Consider the following 18,070-nt stretch of genomic DNA (forward strand, 5'->3'; position numbering starts at 1 on the left):
AGTTCTTTGGAGTTTCTTATTTATAGAAAGTGCTGCAGGTCTACAGAACTAGTGAAGAATTTATAAATGCATGGGGTGGGAGGCGGAATATGAATGAAGTTAACATTATTTTAATTCTTCCTTGACACAAAATCCTGTGTATCTATTTTGTTGTACTTTTTAGCCAACTATAGTGTTATGATTCTAATTTATATTAATTAATATAAAAATTATTTATGGGCAGATTTAAAAAAATAAAAAGATCTTTGTAGGCATTACCACTGTTCACCAAAATACAGTGCTTCTGTATTTCTCGACATACAGGAAGATGCACTTTTCCATCCCCTTGAATCAAAGAGCAATCATGTGACATATAGGAAGACTGCACTTCTCCATCCCCTTGAATCAGAGAGCGATCATGTGACTTGTTTTGGCCAATCCAATGTGAGGAGAACTGAGGCATCTTACTTCTGCTAGAAATCAGTGATCGATTTTCCAGCCTGACTCCTTCTTGCTTCAGTGATTGTGAAAGTGTATGTTGATGTGGAGGTGCCATATATTCAAGAACAGCCTGGAATGCTGAATAAATACAGGGAGGGCACATGGTCTTGGGGCCTGTCCTATACCCACAGTGATGTGTATGCAAAGATAAATATTGGGCTGAGCCAAAGAAAACTTTTAGGGTTGTTGCTACCACAGCACAACTTAGAACTTCTTGAATGAATTAAGAAGCTAAAGTAGAAGGTGAAGCAGAATTAAACCCCAGGAGAAGTAAAGGAAGCTGGGTAGAAGAGAATCTAAATCTTCTAACTATTCTTCAGTCTTAGGGAGAAAGAATTTCTATATGTAAGAAACAGTAGGAAGTCCTATGACATGCTATATAACTTAAGCTATTTATTCCCTTCTAGTGGTAGGAGCTTGAATGTTACCCTACTTATTCATCTGTAATTAATACCTTAATGAAATTTTATCTCATTTTTTAAAAATTCTCTTTTAAAAGCCTTTGTTGCACTGGGACCAGAAAAGCTGAAGTCTAAGATTTTGTGCTCTAAAATTAGAAAATAGAATATGACTAAAAGAAAGCTTCAACATGCATATCCTTTGGAAAAAACCAGAAACTTCTAGCGTTGTATTAATGCTTTGTGGTGAGGTAATCTTGTAAAATTTAGAGTGCCTAGGGAAAGATAATTAAAAATTAAATAGCTGGTACTGATTCTTAATATTTTAAGAAAATATAACACATTCCTGATCTTTTTGTACTTATGTGTTGTCTTTATCATTTTATTTTAGGCACCTGGATCTATTTTACCAAAATTTTCTAAAAAATCCTTAAGGCTCACTACTGAAAATATTCCCACCAAATGATTTCAGAAATAATCTTTATGGCTGGGAAGGCACTCCTGCATGTAATAATGAGAAAAGATTGTCAGTGAATTCCCAATAATAACTTTTTAAAAGTCTCATACATTGCCTTTCCTGTTTCACTCCTTATTGACTTTTAATATTAAAAAAACAACAATATTGTTTTTATTTCAAGGGTCAATTTACAGAAAACAATAAACTGGCTAAAAGTAATACAGCACTATTACATAAAATCAAACAAGAAAACAAAGCTGTAAAATTCAGATTACCACTTTCTTCTTATTTTGGCTTGCTGGTGGGAATTTTTTGATGAAGTCTTTTAAACTTCATCAAAAAAGCCTCATACCAGTCAATGACAGTATGTGGGAGAAGAGGTTTTGCTATGTTTAAATTCCATTAGAGCATTGTGGGTTTTCATTTCCTAAATGGAGCTTTTAACTTCTGAAGTAAATCTTTTGAGGTCTAAGCTTATTTGCTCTCAGAAAAAATATGGTTTCAGTGACTTAGAAAAATAAAAATTTAAGACAGTAGTAATTTTTAAAAACATGTACTTATGAAATATTTCCTAACCATGAACATGTAGCTAAAATTCATTTTTAAATTATTAGTTATAATGCATAAATTTCAATTTTTAATTAAATGGAATTGGCTAAACTGAGCATCAATCAATTGCAATTTTTTCTTCATTTTATTTACAGGAGGAAGCACTAAATAATAAGAAAACAGCTCATAACAGCGATATGGTAAAAAGAAAAAAGAATATTGAGTCATTTCATGATTCTTTTCCAAATTTTGCTGCTACATTTTAATAAAGGCCAGATTAAATTCTAGAGCCTCATGCAAGACAAAGTTTGCTTGACCTACATAGGGTCAATGATAAATTCACACTAGATAAATACATGATTATATGAGACAAAAATGCATAAAAATAATGCTAATTTGTTTTTACCAATTCTATTGATTATATATATTCAAAATATTGCAAAACAAATACCTTCCTTAGTGATTACATCCTTCTCATTTACTAACTTGACTCTGAAGCTTCCAGTTAGACGTGGAAGATTGAATGGTCACTAACATTTATCTCCTTTTCTCATGAAAACTCATTAAAATAGGAATTCAAAGTATATAAAACCCATAAGATCAAAGAGAACAAGGTAGGAAATCCCAACAGTGGAGAGTCATGGTTCCTCACTTACAACATATTACCTCCAGGGGCATGACTGATATGAAAAAGAATTGTTTCCACAGCTCCTGGAAACTTCAGTTATTGAAGAATAAATCAGATGGGAAGCCGAAAACAGGAGATTGTATAAAAGTCTGTCTTTGGACCTCTCATTCCCAGGCACTTCCTTACAACTGATAAAGGTAATTTGTATTTTGAGACAAGAAAATGGGGACATCCCTCATGGCCCCACCCATATCCAAAAATCTAAACCTAAATCAGCTTTCACTTAATGGGAAATTCCTCATTGTCAAGGAAACCTAAAACATGCTAATCACAATCTCCCAACTCTAGAAAATAGGGCCTGCTAGACTTATGAGGCAATCTCTGACCTCCTAGCCAATCATGCCCTATTTCTGAGTTGCCTCTTTTAATGTTCTCTGAAATCAAAATCCCTCAGGAAGTGTGCTCCACTGGTTGTGAGGCAGTGCATCCCCCCCAATCCATGGATCGTTCCCCCTTGAATAAAGGACATGAAGCTTGTTACTATATTGTTTTAGTTTTGTCATTTGAATGTTTTGTTATGATATGGGACCCTATGACAGGTGCTAAAGATTCCGGGGACTGCTCCTTGATGCAGGTGAAAGTACCACCAAGCCCTTTGGTTTGCCGTCTTTGGCTACTCTAAAGGGGTCCCCAGTAGCTTCTCTCAGATCAAGCACTACTTACTTTGCATTCTGAGCTCTTCAAGCTTGTTTGTCCTAACCCTTCTGGATGGAAAATTGGGGTGTGAGAGACTGAAGATTATTCACAGTGAGACTCAGTGGGCCACAACATTTGGGTTTGTGGCCAACCTCATCAACAAGGTAAATGCTTCTGGGAGTTCCTGACAGGTCTGAAGAACTGTGCACAACCAGCCAGAAACATTAATGCTGGTTGAATTAAGAAGGCTTATTTCAACAATGGAAAATAATGGGAATTCCTTTATTTCAATCTAAGAAAGCAAGATGGCAGCTGTTAAGGGACTCACAAAGCCTGGAGGTAAGTCCACAGCATAAACCACTGGGGGTCTTGCCTATTTCCTCCACTTTTCTTTCTTTGATTTTCTCATATTTTTTCAACATCTTAAGTTAATGTTTAATTAATTCTGTTCATTTTTAAAATGCAAGTATTTGACTTTATCTCAGAAAACAGCTGTGGCCACTAAAGCATTTGAAAGTATTCCCATTTTCAAAAATAATTTCTAATTGTAGGTAGAGCATTGTAATTGAGCCAAGTTTGTAGAGGAATGTTATTTTACTCAAATGAATAATTTTAGTGAAATTTTTGTCAGTTAATTTATAATTTTATTATTTTGAAAGAAGGTGTGACTGATACAGTTTCTGCTCATTGGAGTTTATTGAGATTTTCTTCATGGTCTAATAATATTTGAATCTGTTTAGGAAAAAATAAGAGCTATCCTACAAAGTTAGCTTTATTAAACGTGCTTTACAACACACAATTGTTTATGCCAATGGGAGTAGGCAAAAGCAAAGATTATATTTTCTATTCATTTTGTATGTAAACTGTATTTTTACACAGAGAGCATGGATGTATGTATTTTGCATTTATTTTGAAAGATTGTGGGTGGCTGGTTAATGCCTCTTATTTGTGTGTACTTTATATTTGTATGTCTAAAAATTTCTGACATACAAATTCAACGATATGTAGATCAGCCGAATGTTTTTTTCTATGAGGATTATTTGCCCTCTTTAATACTTTTTGCCTTGAAATATACTTCACTCTTGTTTATTATTCTAATTAATCTTGCATTGTTTTGTTTGAATTTCTTTGGTGAAATTTTGCTCAATCTGTTACTTATAATTGTCAATATTATATATACTATAAATAATAGATATATTGATCTTCAACAAAGTTTTAAAAACCTTTTTAAAGAAGTCGTTCACCATTTGATTATTTTATAAATGTTTTGTTTTGTTATTCTGTTTTGTGATTTCCGTTCTTGATGCTTTCATTGCCCTGATTTTATGTTATAGACTATTTTTCTTTATACTCTTTTATTTAACCTCTAGCAAAATTGGGTAGTGTACATAATGCTTTAAATTTCATTAGTGGTCATTTTATGCTTATTCTCATTGCTAAATGTGTATGCTAACTCAATATTTTTTTTAATGAGTTTTAAGAATAAGGAAGGATCTAATTATGTCCTAAGAATTGGGATTGCATTTGACTATAACTGAAAATCAAACTATATTTATTTACAGAAATACAAGTTTATTTTTCTTATAAAAAACAAATCTGGAAGTAGGTCATGGCTGCCATTAGTTTAGAGAAGTACAGAGCGGGGTCAATGTCCCCAGTATTATTTTGGCCTTTCCCTAATGATCTTAAGATGGCTTCTCAAGCTCTAGTCATGAAAGATCTGTGGTCAAGGTATGAAGAAAGAGTCATCCAAATGTTTCACAGGAGTGACCCCTTGTCTGGAAGTCACTAACATCACTTTACCTGAGATGAGGAATGTTTTTCCTTGTTACCCACTTCCATCCTCCTCCTAATTTTATATACGTATGTGTGTGTGTGTGTATATATATATGTGTATATATATATATATATATATATTAGCTTATTAGATTTATTTTTCTTAGGAATTTTATGGTTTGTTTTCTATCTTCTCTTTGAGAAGTTATCTCTCTGATTTAATGTTTACTTTACATTTTATAAAATGATATATAAAATTATTTAGACAAAACATATTTAAGTGCTCTGAAGTGATTTTTAGTTGCACCTTTTTATACATTACTGGTAACCTGTGAGTTATATTTTATATATGCCATAGAATTAATATCACCATGCTATCTTTGCAAACTCTTGGAGTCTCTAACTTATTTCCTTGAAGGTCCAGAAAGATTTCTCAATATCAGAAAACAAAAATGGTCATCCACTACTGAATTTTGTTGTTGAGAAATCTTTAGGCAGTATGATTTTTGTTCTTTCCTAAGTCACATTTTTTATTTTTGGTTGGATGTTAGTTTTTCTGCATGAATACTTCTATATTATTTTATTTTTAAAAATTAAGGAAAAAATCCACCTACCTATTTCAAGGGTGGAGACTTATTTTTACTTATTTTGAGAAATCTCAATGAGTCATTACCATTTATAAGTTTTAGTCATTTTGAAGATCACTGTTTTTTAAAAATCTGTTTTAATTTGATTATTGTTTTGACTTTTGATTATTGGTTACTTCTGAATGTCAGATATCCATTTCAAGATTTCTAGCAACCTCTTGCCTATTATTTTGATCTCCTTGATATTTTCCTCCATATTCAGTGGGCAGTTCTCAAATTTTGTCTCAGTTTTCAGATATTACTTTCTGCAGTGTTCAGTTCTTTATGATCTCTAAATTTTAATATTGCTTTTAATGTGTTAATTACCTTACAATATTTTTTCTCCCACATAATCTTTTCATGCATTTTAGTCCCTTTCCTTTTCATTTAAGTTTGTTATGTTACCTCATTTTTCATCATAGTCTCTTCTTTGACATATTGTCAGAATTTTAAAGGCTTAGTAATTTCATAATGCTTCTCTTGTTGTATTGAACTCAAGTCCCCCTTTGTTTCATGGTGCTGAATCTTTTAATGTGCAGATCTATGTAGCTAGGCCAGCAGTCCACAGTGTGGTTTTATGTGGAAGCTGCTACCAAGTATAGATGATAGTAGCAAAGCTAATCAGAACCCCCTCTGGCCTACACCACCACCCAGGAATTTAAATTTGAGTGCAAGAAATACTTTCAGGTGACTATGGGGGAAGAAAGAGAGGACATTCAGAGAGACATGTGAGTTATGTTAATATCAGGAAACTAGAGTAAAGATTAGGAAATTGGGTTCATATTGTCTCCAGAGGTTCAGTCATGAATCCAGTACCCGTATTTTCTACGAATTTCTTTCAGGAACAGCACCATTCATGACAACTAGGTATCCATGAAATTTCTTCTTATGTATTATTCCACCTACATTTTTATAACAAAAAGGTCTATCTTGTGTTTGCTGAGTCAGTTACAGTTTCTTGATTATTTCTACTTTTGGTATTATGCTTAGAGGGACACTCTCAATTTCAAATCCAAGAGTATTGACATATTTTGAGGACTTGTATAGTTTCAGGTTTTGCATCTTTAGTGTATCTATATTTATCTCACTACCTGATAGGTGGTCAGGATTAATCTTTTTATCCTATGTAAATAACTAACAATTGCCACCATCCTGTATATTAGTGCATTGTACCTAATAATTTATATGCCTTGTACACAATGTTGTTACTAATATTTCAGTGATTTTTTGAAAAGTGAACTTAAGACAAGGTTGAGGAAAGGGCATTGTATATTATTTTTTGCCAGAGTTTCTTCTACTTACTTGATAAAATTCTAAGATCACTGTGCTTAAAATAAACTCTTTCTGCTAAATTAAATGTAACTTTTAATTGTGGTACCTTCATACAATATCGCTAATCAGAAGCCTGTCTCACGTTCATATAAATGTGCTCTAAACATACAGCTTTAACCTCCACTGATTCAAGGACTCTGTCATTATCCCATTTTCCAGGGTGAGGTAATTTCTAATTACTGCACATCCTGGTGTTTAATTTCATGTGATAAGCTTGAAGCTAATAGATGAATGGTTCTGCTTGTAATCTGAGGACAAAATAATTTGGATAGAATGGCAGGTAAAAAAGCACTTTAAACAAACTACAAAGATGAATTTCACAAAGCCAAACATATTTTGAATAAGGTTTACCTACAATTTTTCTGCCTGCAAAAACAAAACAAAAGCCCTTTTACCTTTGCAAAACCCATTTAAAAATAGATTAAAATGAAAAAAACCATTTTGCTGTTGGTTAACATACAATGTCTTTTAAAAAAAATCACAGACATCTAATGTTTTGTATCAGATATCTAATTATTTTTTATTTTGATTTTTGATAGTAGTGAGGCATTTAAAAAATATTCAAATGAGTATTCAGAGTCAAACTCAATTTTACTCTACCTCTTTTTGAAAAGGATTTCTTCACAAATCATTCCTTCCTCTGTTCTAAATTTATCTATCTATCTATCTATGTATATAATATCCGCTGATGCTTTATGAACTTTAAAATATATGATTAGTGGTATAACTGTTCAGATTTATCAGTAGTATAAGGTAAGCAAAACGCTCCTCTATGCAGTGTACATTTGTGAAGCAGAGGGGTGCTTTTACTGCTGAAGGAGTCAGGGGTGAGATGCGAGTTGTCTAAAGAAATGCACATTAAATTTAAGCATAGTTTGATATTCCCTTGCTGTTCACTCTTTTGAGTGCAAAAAGTGTTTTTTGCTAACTCCATTTTGCTGCTCATGGAAAGCTGAAAAATCAATAGCTGCAGGATGATGAAACCTAGATCCATTTGATTCCTTTCCACCATTGCCATTATGCAGACAGTCAAGTGTGATGTATTTAGTTGATGCAGTACTTATTACTCTCAAGCACAGCTTCTCATCAGGGAAAAATCAGACCAGATGAGGAGTAATCAAGAAATTCTGGAGAGGTTGCAAAGAGGTTCCTTTTAAAGGCATTTTTTTTTCTCTGTCTTTGGATCTCAGTCTTCTGGAAGAAAGAAATGTTCAAATCTCTATCACAAAGTTCCAGAAAGTTCTGTAGAAATATTTTGTGTCACTATTTTCTTCAATATTTTTATTTAGTAACAATCATAACAATAAAGAACACAAGCTGAATAAATGCCAAATTAAGAAATTTACCCTCATACTAAAGCTACCAGAGTTATCGCTTTAACAGAACTGACCCCCCCAAAAAAAATGCTTACACTGATTTGGATATTTTCATTTTTACTGAACAGACCATTTAACTTATAGACAGATGATGCAAAGTGGTTGTATAATCCAGAGATTCAGAGCATGAAATGCCTGGGTTCAAATCACATTTCTGTTAATTACTAGCTATTTGATTAATGTGGGACATGTTGTCCTCTCTGTCAATTTTATCACCTGTATAGGGAATCATAATAACAACAACCTCAAATTTTTGGTGAGAAAATAAAATAGGTAATCAATATAAAGCATTTAACAAAGTAAGCATTCAATATGACTTAGTTGTTATTATTAATCACTTCTGTGGCAATGATTGAGTTTGAATATGCAGCAACTCTTTTCTATTTTAGCAATGCTTTCGAGATCTGAATTGAATGTTATAGATATTTAACTGATAAAACATCCTATATCACATTTCTGTAATGAATATGTTACTATAAATGATCAAACGATCATCTGGTCCAGCCTCCTGTTTTACTAGCTGAAATTCTAAAATAACAGAGGGTCTAAGTGATTTGCCTGAAAGTAAACTTCCATGATTGGTGGACATCCAAGACTAGAGTTTGGATGTCCTGACTTTCAGAAGTGTCTCCTGCCTTTATACTCCCATCTGTGAGTCCACCTGGACTTTCTTTTCAGACATGGGAGGACAAGATAGGTTCCAGATTATAGAAACTAGAATTTAAGGTGAACACTTGGTCACAGGGCTGTACATAAAGATTATCCTTACTACAAGTGATACAACTGGCTGATTACTTGGGAGGAATCAGGAGTTGGCAAGAACCACTATCTCTCTGACCAATGGAGTAAGAGCCATTGTGGTAGGAAAAGCCAACTGCAAGACACTGAAACTGCCATACTCCTACCAGACAAAATAAGTAAAATAAGGCAGTGCTACATGTCTGGAAGAGATCAGTCTACCCTCATAGACTTTAAGGATGTTGAAGATGAGGCCTCCATCATGTCTGTGTTCAATTCAACTGTGTCGGTTTTGCAGAATCCAGATGGATTGTGACAAGCAATAGTGGATTACCATAATTGTAACCAGTTGTTAGCCCCTATGATATTTATAGTACTAAAGAGGTATCTTTACCTAAATATGTCAAGGCAGCCTTGGACAAGTAGTATGTTGCTATTACTACGATAAATACATTCTTTTCACTCTCCATCAGTTGAGAGGATCCAAAACTCTGCCATTTGTGGAAAGAACACAGGAATGTACTATCTTGCCCTAAGGCTAGGCTAACACTACTTGTTTCCGCTCAAAAATAATCTGCATTACCTTGATTATCTTGCTATTCTGCAGAACATCTCATTGGCTCACTATTTTAATTACATCATGAAAATTGGACTCAGTAGCAGGAAATGGCATATATTTAATATGTCATGCTAAGACACATGGATGTCTGTTTGTTGGAAATAAACTCTACAAAAATTCAGAGACATTCTGTATTAATACAAGTTTTTCAATTGTATAGCTAGGGAGGTTATGTAATGTGGGCAGGAGTGTGTCCAGTATTCAGGGGATATACTGGACTCTCTCTTGTTACTTCTATGCTTTTGTTGTGACCATAGTCTAATAAGGACAAGGCAATAAAACCTCAGAGCTTTATGGGATTCTTTAACGAAGAATCAGCTCACTATGAGAGCAATCTAGTCCAGCTGAATTGAGGATTCAGGCTAAGAAAAATCTAGCATGAATTCAATGACCATTGCATATGGTTTGTTGTATTATATACAAAAGATAGTTAGCCCCCAGTTTGAAAGTGCAATGATAGAAAAGACCAAAATGGTGCAAGAGGTAGACAGTATCAGATGCCTAGGCTGTCTCACCCCACATCTTCTTTGTCTCATACATAATTCTAGCTGAGGCTTTGTGGACAGTCCTGCATGGGCTTTTGCAACATCTGGTGTCAACAGTATCTTGTTTCAAGGATTCTCCAGAGCTGCAGACACAGATGAGAGTTACTCTCAATAGTAATCCAAAAACAAAGAGCAGTCAGTGCCCTTGAGAACAATCCTTAACCAATGCCATGGTGGAAGCAGATGCATTAAACTCAGGTGGAAATGTCCTCCTTTGAATATCCCAATTGAAACTGAGGCTCTGTCCACAGCAACGAGTATTGTTTCACACTTACGGTCTTTTCTCCTTTCCTCAGTTCTCCAAGTTTTGAACTCCTGCTCACTGAAATTAATTCCTAAAAATACCTGCATCTAAGTCCTTGTTTTGGGCTCTGTTTCAAGGGTTTCCCAGGCAAGACATCCTCTGCAAGTAAATCTAACATCAAATTATGTAGGCTGGTAAGAGAAATATATATTTTGGTACGGCAATTATATCACAAGTTCAACTGATGAATAAAAATATTTCTTTCAATTATGAGACCTACACTTTGTCATATGATTCTTTTCACATAACTACTTCCATAATCAATTTCATAAAGTAATGTTAATATATATATGTATATTATATGTATACACGCACCCCCATATATATCAATATATATGAAAGGCAAATTTATAACATTTACTCCCTATTTATTGATCACCACTATACATTTTTTTTTAATTCATTTTTTTTACGGTACGTGGGCCTCTCAATGTTGTGACCCCTCCCGTTGCGGAGCACAGGCTCCGGACACGCAGGCTCAGCGGCCATGGCTCACGAGCCCAGCCACTCCGCGGCATATGGGATTTTCCCGGACCGGGGCACGAACCCATGTCCCCTGCATCGGCAGGTGGACTCTCAACCACTGTGCCACGAGGGAAGCCCAGCCACTATACATTTTAAACCAAGTTTGTTTCTTCCCTTGAGCTAGTTCCACCCAAACCCCTGCTACCTTTAGTTTCAAAACTTCTCAGCCTCTGAAATTTTAAAGAACTATATTACATCATAAATGAATTAGAGAAAAACAGAGAAAGGTCCAGTACTTACAAATGTAGTTCAGGAATCGTGGGGGAATTAGATAAGGGAATCCAAATGCTTCACTGTTTGAATAATATATTTGTAATGATATTAAATTTAGTAGGATTAAACACATAAGAGAATTGTTAAACTCATGTGCAAATTTACTTTAGTTACATCTTATTGTGTATTGTTCCTGGAAACACTCTTATTGTATTGTGAATCTCTGTGGCATGTATTCATTAGAGTCTTTTATTACATTTTGGAAAGCCAGAAGTACAATTTATATCAATTTGCTTTCCATAATTCTTAGGGGATTTGACTGAATATGAAGAAAGTTCTTCTGAGTTCCTGCATGATATACTGTTAATTGGGATATATACTTGTACAAACTCACTTGTTAAAATGTCTAACACTTTCAGATAATTCACTGTTGAATACAAAAGACTACCTGCCAGCATCACAAGGTCTAAAAATATTATCTCTGAACACGCACACACACACACACACCCCTTGATTTTCTTTGATACACTTTTGCATTTGGAGGAGGAGAGGCATAGGTAATCAGAAAAGTACGGGAAGGAAACTTTCTCATATGATCTACAGCAAGTCATTTACTGAGCTGTGTTTATTATATACAGGTATTAGTCCTTAAAGGCTCTCTGAGTAGTAGGTTTTATTTTCTTATTTTTTTAACAGGTGAAGATATACATTGGGGCTTGAGGTTAGACGATTTGCCTAGGTTTCACAGCTAATAGGTGGTGAAATAAAATTGAAATCCTTTTGACTTTGTTTTAAATTTTAATATTTTCATAACCACTTATTTCTTTTTTGGATGAATGTATTAGGCTTTTGCTCTAAAAACTTACTTATTTAAGATTTTGGCATGCAATTATTGTGAATGGATATCTTACATAATTTTCTGTTACCTAATATATTTCATTCCCTCTTTGCAACCTCAATCAAGATATTTATCAAATTATGTTAACAAAAGGTTAGGCTCATCTAAAACTTTTTCTAGACTGTGTATTCTTTAAAGGAAATGATTTCATAAATTGGATTATAATGGTGTACGTGAAAGACATACTTTTCATTGATTAGCAGTAAAGGTGTATGATTGTATCTCTGTCTTGTATATTATACTGAACGAATTTGTTTCTTTAATATTGCTATACATATGGGGAAAATAAATTTATTTTAAAGATATTACTATTTATACACTTGATGAGTTATTTAAGGTAGGTAAAATATTCAAAAAAATAATTTGACTTTGTACTTTGAATACTGAAATGGCCAAGAATTTTCAAGAGATGCAAGAAAAAAGGAATAAATTACATATAATGAGAGAAGATTTTGAACTGCTGATTTGAAGAAAATAAAATATTGATCTATGTAATGTGACTCTATACCAGTCAAAGTACAGACTTTTTAAACCAGGCTTAATTAAATATCACTTTGCCTGGTAATTTCTCTGGTCCTAAGACATGACTTCATATGAACTTGTAAAGACTATTCTATTCCAAATGGAAAACTAAATGAAAGGCCAATAGACATGTAAAAACACTTTTTGCCTTCTGTGCCTCTACAGTGAAATCATATGTGTTACTACTAGCAGAGAGAGACTTGAAAAATTCTGAAGTTACTTCACTGTTTGTTAACTAATTCCAATAATTTGACAGATATTTCTATATTGTCAAGAAGTTCTTCCAAAGCCTAGTACTACTTTTTTTCAGTTGTTTTCTAAGACTGTTTTCTCTTAACTGATGTCTGGTCCTTGATAAGTATTATAACAGAATATAGCATTTAATTTTTCTAACATTCCACATCCTGTTGCCTGGTTTATGAAGGAGACCAACAATATATTCCTACTTCAATTCTCACGATTACGTAGATCTAAACTTATCTCTTACATGAAGAAAATGAATTTTTTTCTTCTAGGTATTTAATATTTAACAATTATTTATAATATTATTATTAAATATATATTTTAAATTTACTAAATTTATTTTTCACTTTACTTTGTAACTTTGATTTAGTTCCAAAAAAACTGAGCAATTTTAATTAATTTTTCCACCTTACCACATTTTTAAAAAAAATTCATTCTGTAAGATAAGGAATCTCTTTAATAGCTAATGTAAACACAAAAACTATGAACTCTAGAAAGTATATTACAAATGCCCTCACACCTTTGAGAAACTCATATTTTCATTTGAAAAAAAGATAAAATAAATTTGACATTCTTAATTGTAATGAAACATTAAAAATCAAATATGCTAGGATCAAGTTTTAAAAATCCCACTATACCCATATATTAATCTAGGTAGGCACCTTTAAATCTTTGTACTGGCATTCTTGAATCTAGAAATTCCTAGACTTTAGGAATAAAAATGGAAATAATACTGTATAATTTCCAAGTAAACTCCTTTTAGTCATGAATATATGCATGCAAATACCTTCTAGAAGTCAGAATTGCCTTGCTAAACTGAGAGCAAGCTTAAATGGAATAAAACTCCTTCCAAATGGGAAACTGCCTCTAGTTAACAGATTCAAACTTCCTAACCATTGATGAAGTTCAGAGTAGAATACTATCATCTTCATGGATGGTAAGCCCCAGGCATAAGGGAATAACTAATTTGATTCTAAATGAAGCTGCATTCTCTCAGATTTATCATCCTTTGTAGCTAATGTATATCTTTAAAATGAAAATTTTTACAGAGCAAATATCAAAGACCTATGTAAGGTTAATTCTTATTTAAAGGAAAATGATCTCAATATTTTGTCTACTATACGTTCGTTAATAAGTTAAATACTGAATAGAATCTTTAGCGTTAGTACTTAACAATCAGTATGTATAAGTACTATTCCTTTGAGGAGGTGGCATAAACCATTAATAGTCTGCCTTGAGCAAAATTCAAACAAATAAATTTCTTTTTCTTGTTAACTGATATAAAGGAATGATCAATGAGTACTTGTGCTACCTGGCTTTTGATCATGTAGGGAGAACACAGGAAGACACACATGAGAAGAATACCGTAGTTAAAAGGTTAAAAGTGTGGGTTCTGTAGCTTGACTGTCTGGATCTTGATTTTGACTTTCACTTACTGGCATTTGAACTTGGAAAAGTTACTTAAGCTCTGTACACCTCAGTTTTTCTTCTGTAAACTGGGTGTAATAATAGCACACACAATGTGAATAATGCCTGGCACATAGTAGATGCTCAATAAATGTTAGTTATTAATATTATGAGAAATGAAATGTGTGTATTTAATGTTCAAACACTGGAGATTTCTTTTTTTCTTAGTCACTATTTTAATTAGTTTGACGTTTGTATTCTAAAACCTTCCTAAAATTTTGAACAATGTTTAGGAATAACATTGAAGTTAATTTTTCCTGAGAATGTTATAATGTTCCTTGAAATAAATATCCTGGATTATATTAAGTTAGCTCAATATTGTGGTGGTACGTTTTATGTTGTATTACTTTAACAATATAGAAGGTTAGAGCTGGAAGCAAACTTAGAGGACATTATTTAAAAGAGGACGGGTCTAGACCCAGACAGATATTATAGCCTTCTAACAATCACCATCAAGGAAGTAAAGGACCTGCAACAAGAACATAGGCCTTCTGAGACTTAAATCTGTTTTTCTTGTAAAACTACTCTCTTCTTCTCAGCTCTTAAATTGCATTTTTTAAAATAAAAATGCACACAATTTTTCTTCTTTATATATGTATTCTTTAGAAATGAGAAATGCTATTATGATTGGAAAATAAATGTCAGGCTAATTTATATGTAGACAGCATTTTCCTAGTTTTTTGATTCTAAATAATCCTTATACTATTGAATAAATGGTTAGACATTTTTCACATCTCAGGATATAAGACCAATACTGTTAAATCTTTAATCATGCCCAGAGGCAATACATCAAAGGAATCAACTATTGTAATGATGATGACTTCAATTAACTATTTTGTAGTCCACTAATGCATTTCATTTGAGTATTCTAAGAACTTTCCAGGCATCATTACCATAATCTTCAGTATTCCTATTTGGTATTTATTTCAGGTCCTGAACATAATAAATAGAAAAGCACAGTCCCTGCAGTCAGATAACTTTCATTTCTTAGTAGAACATACTGCAGAATAATATGTGTTGTCAAAAGGAAATATTTGCACCAAAATTTTACTACTGTAGATTAGTGACAGGTCTGTGTTGGCTCTTTACCAGAAAGGAAAGAAGAGGGAAAAACAAATGAAGGATTTTTTTTTTTTGGTTGTCAGAAAGCCAGACAACAGCTCCTGCTAAATATTAAAGTTGCTACAATCTCTAAATGAAGGTGAGATATGCACTTCCTTCACAAAATACATGTGAGAAAGATAACAAGTAGTATTCATGACCTTTAACTCTGGAAAGCTGAGACATTTACTAACAATAGGATCCTGGATCTTGTGATAGTCTCCTTATCCAAATTAATTCTCTTAAACCTAACCTCTATCTTATTCCACCAAGCACCTCCTTCTATAAAATAATTTCTCCTTTAACAGCTCTGTGTCTTTGTGAGTCTCAATATATGTTTGGGTTTAACAATAACTGTCAACTTATTTAAAGTGTATCTGGCAGCTCCTGGTAGGCAAAGTAAATGAGTGAGCATATGCATATACGCCTATTATTTTAAAACCTGGTGGTCTCCCTGACGAACTAACAGGTTTTCTTGACATGTGAAAATGCCACAGAAATTCATCTGCATTTGAACTTTTTCTTAAGTGAAAGAATCCTGCTTATCTTCCTGGGAATAGGAAAAAAAAAATGATGTTCATGCTCAGTTTCTAATACCTTAAGAATAATTCCAAAAGGGAAGAAAATGGAGTTTATCTACAAGCTACTGAAGGCAAGGCTGTGACCACTTGTGTCTAGGATCTCTGTACTCATCTCTGAAAAAATGGTGACATTTCTGTAAATTTATAATGCATAGTTCCTTTATATTTTCACCTCAGTCTGGAATGCAGTGTATCTAAAGTATAGTTTAACTCCTTTCTCACAAACACATAAAAATAGATCCAAATGACATCTGTGTGAATCCTATAACATTTAACAAATACTAGTTTGTTACTACAATTTCTGTCCCATTTAACAGGTAGAGACAAAAAGTATATAAGCTTAAATATACTATTTACAAAGCCATGTATTAGAAAATATTTTTTTGTTTATTTTTAAATTTCAGTTGATGAATCTAATCACTTAGAGAACAGTTTCTTTATTAATCCAAGTAAAACAGATTATTATTGATTAAAACCTTAATATTTCATTTTAAACACATTCCTTATTGCCTTTCTCAATGTGACATTTCCGAGAACAGCTGCTCCTAGCCTTCTAAACTGTGTGCATGCTCATCCCTCAGCTAATGACACTCCTCCCCTTGCTTCCCAGATAATTCTTTTTGTGTACCTAGATTGAGCTAAGCATGTCCATCCCTTTGGTGCTGTTCTGAGACTCTACAGTTAACTTTTTTGTTCTTTTTTTACCTTTATGCTGCTGTTGTTCTCATAAGCATTTAGGAAAAGTCATAGAAAAATGGACATTAAGATACAGCACTCCAGTGCAGCGGGAGTTATGGTGTGAAACCAGGTATCTGAGCAAGTTGCCAAATTGTGGATTAAAGAGAAGAACAAAAAGCGCTTTATATGTAACAGAATCTTGATCATATGAGAGAGCAAAACAAGAACGCCATTTTTAGAGCCAGACTATGATAACAAATGTGAAAAGCCTGACTTAATTATCCCAAATCAGTTTTGTTAAGCTACAGATGTAGAGGAATATAGTCATTTCATTTGTTTTCAGACTGCTTTTCATATAGTTGTTCATAGTATTTTCTTATTATCTATTTTGATGGTTAGTAGTAATTGTTCAAAATATTTGCTTCAATGTGGCATATATATATATGTATACACACACACACAAAATATACACATACGTACACCATGGAATATTATTCAACCATTAAAAATGAAATAATGCCATTTGCAGCAACATGGATGGGCCTAGAGATTATCATACTAAGTGAAATGTCAGACAAAGACAAATATCATATGATATCGCCTATATGTGGAATGTAAAAAATGATATAAATGAACTTATTTACAAAAGAGAAATGGAGTTACAGACATAGAAAACAAATTTATGGTTACCAAAGGAGAAAGGGGGTGGTATGTGGAATGTAAAAAAATGATATAAATGAACTTATTTACAAAAGAGAAATGGACTTACAGACATAGAAAACAAATTTATGGTTACCAAAGGGGAAAGGGGGTGGAGGGATAAATTAGAAGTTTGGAATTAACAGATACACACTACTATACATATAAAATAGATAACCAGCAACAACCTATTGTATAGCATAGGGAACTATATTCAATGTCTTGTAATAACCTATAATGGAAAAGAATCTGAAAAATCATATAAATATAAATAACAGAATCACTTTGCTGTACACCTGAAACTAACACAACACTGTAAATCAACTATATTTCAATAAAAAAATAAAATTTAAAAAATTGCTTCAATTTTCTATCATTCTTCCTTATACAACCACTCCCTCTAGGAATGACTTCCTATATATATGCTAATGTTTATAGGAATGTTAATTCTATATATACTGTATTTCCTGGCTCATTTGACAACAGAGTTGGCCATGTGACTTACTTTGGTCAACTGAACATTAAAAGTATGATACGTGCCCAACAGTTTTTTTTGTTTTGGTTTGTTTTTGTTTTGGCCACACCGTACAGCTTGTGGGATCTTAGTTCCCTGACCAGG

Source organism: Delphinus delphis, chromosome 5 (assembly GCF_949987515.2).
Source record: "Delphinus delphis chromosome 5, mDelDel1.2, whole genome shotgun sequence".
NCBI classification, from domain to species: domain Eukaryota; kingdom Metazoa; phylum Chordata; class Mammalia; order Artiodactyla; family Delphinidae; genus Delphinus; species Delphinus delphis.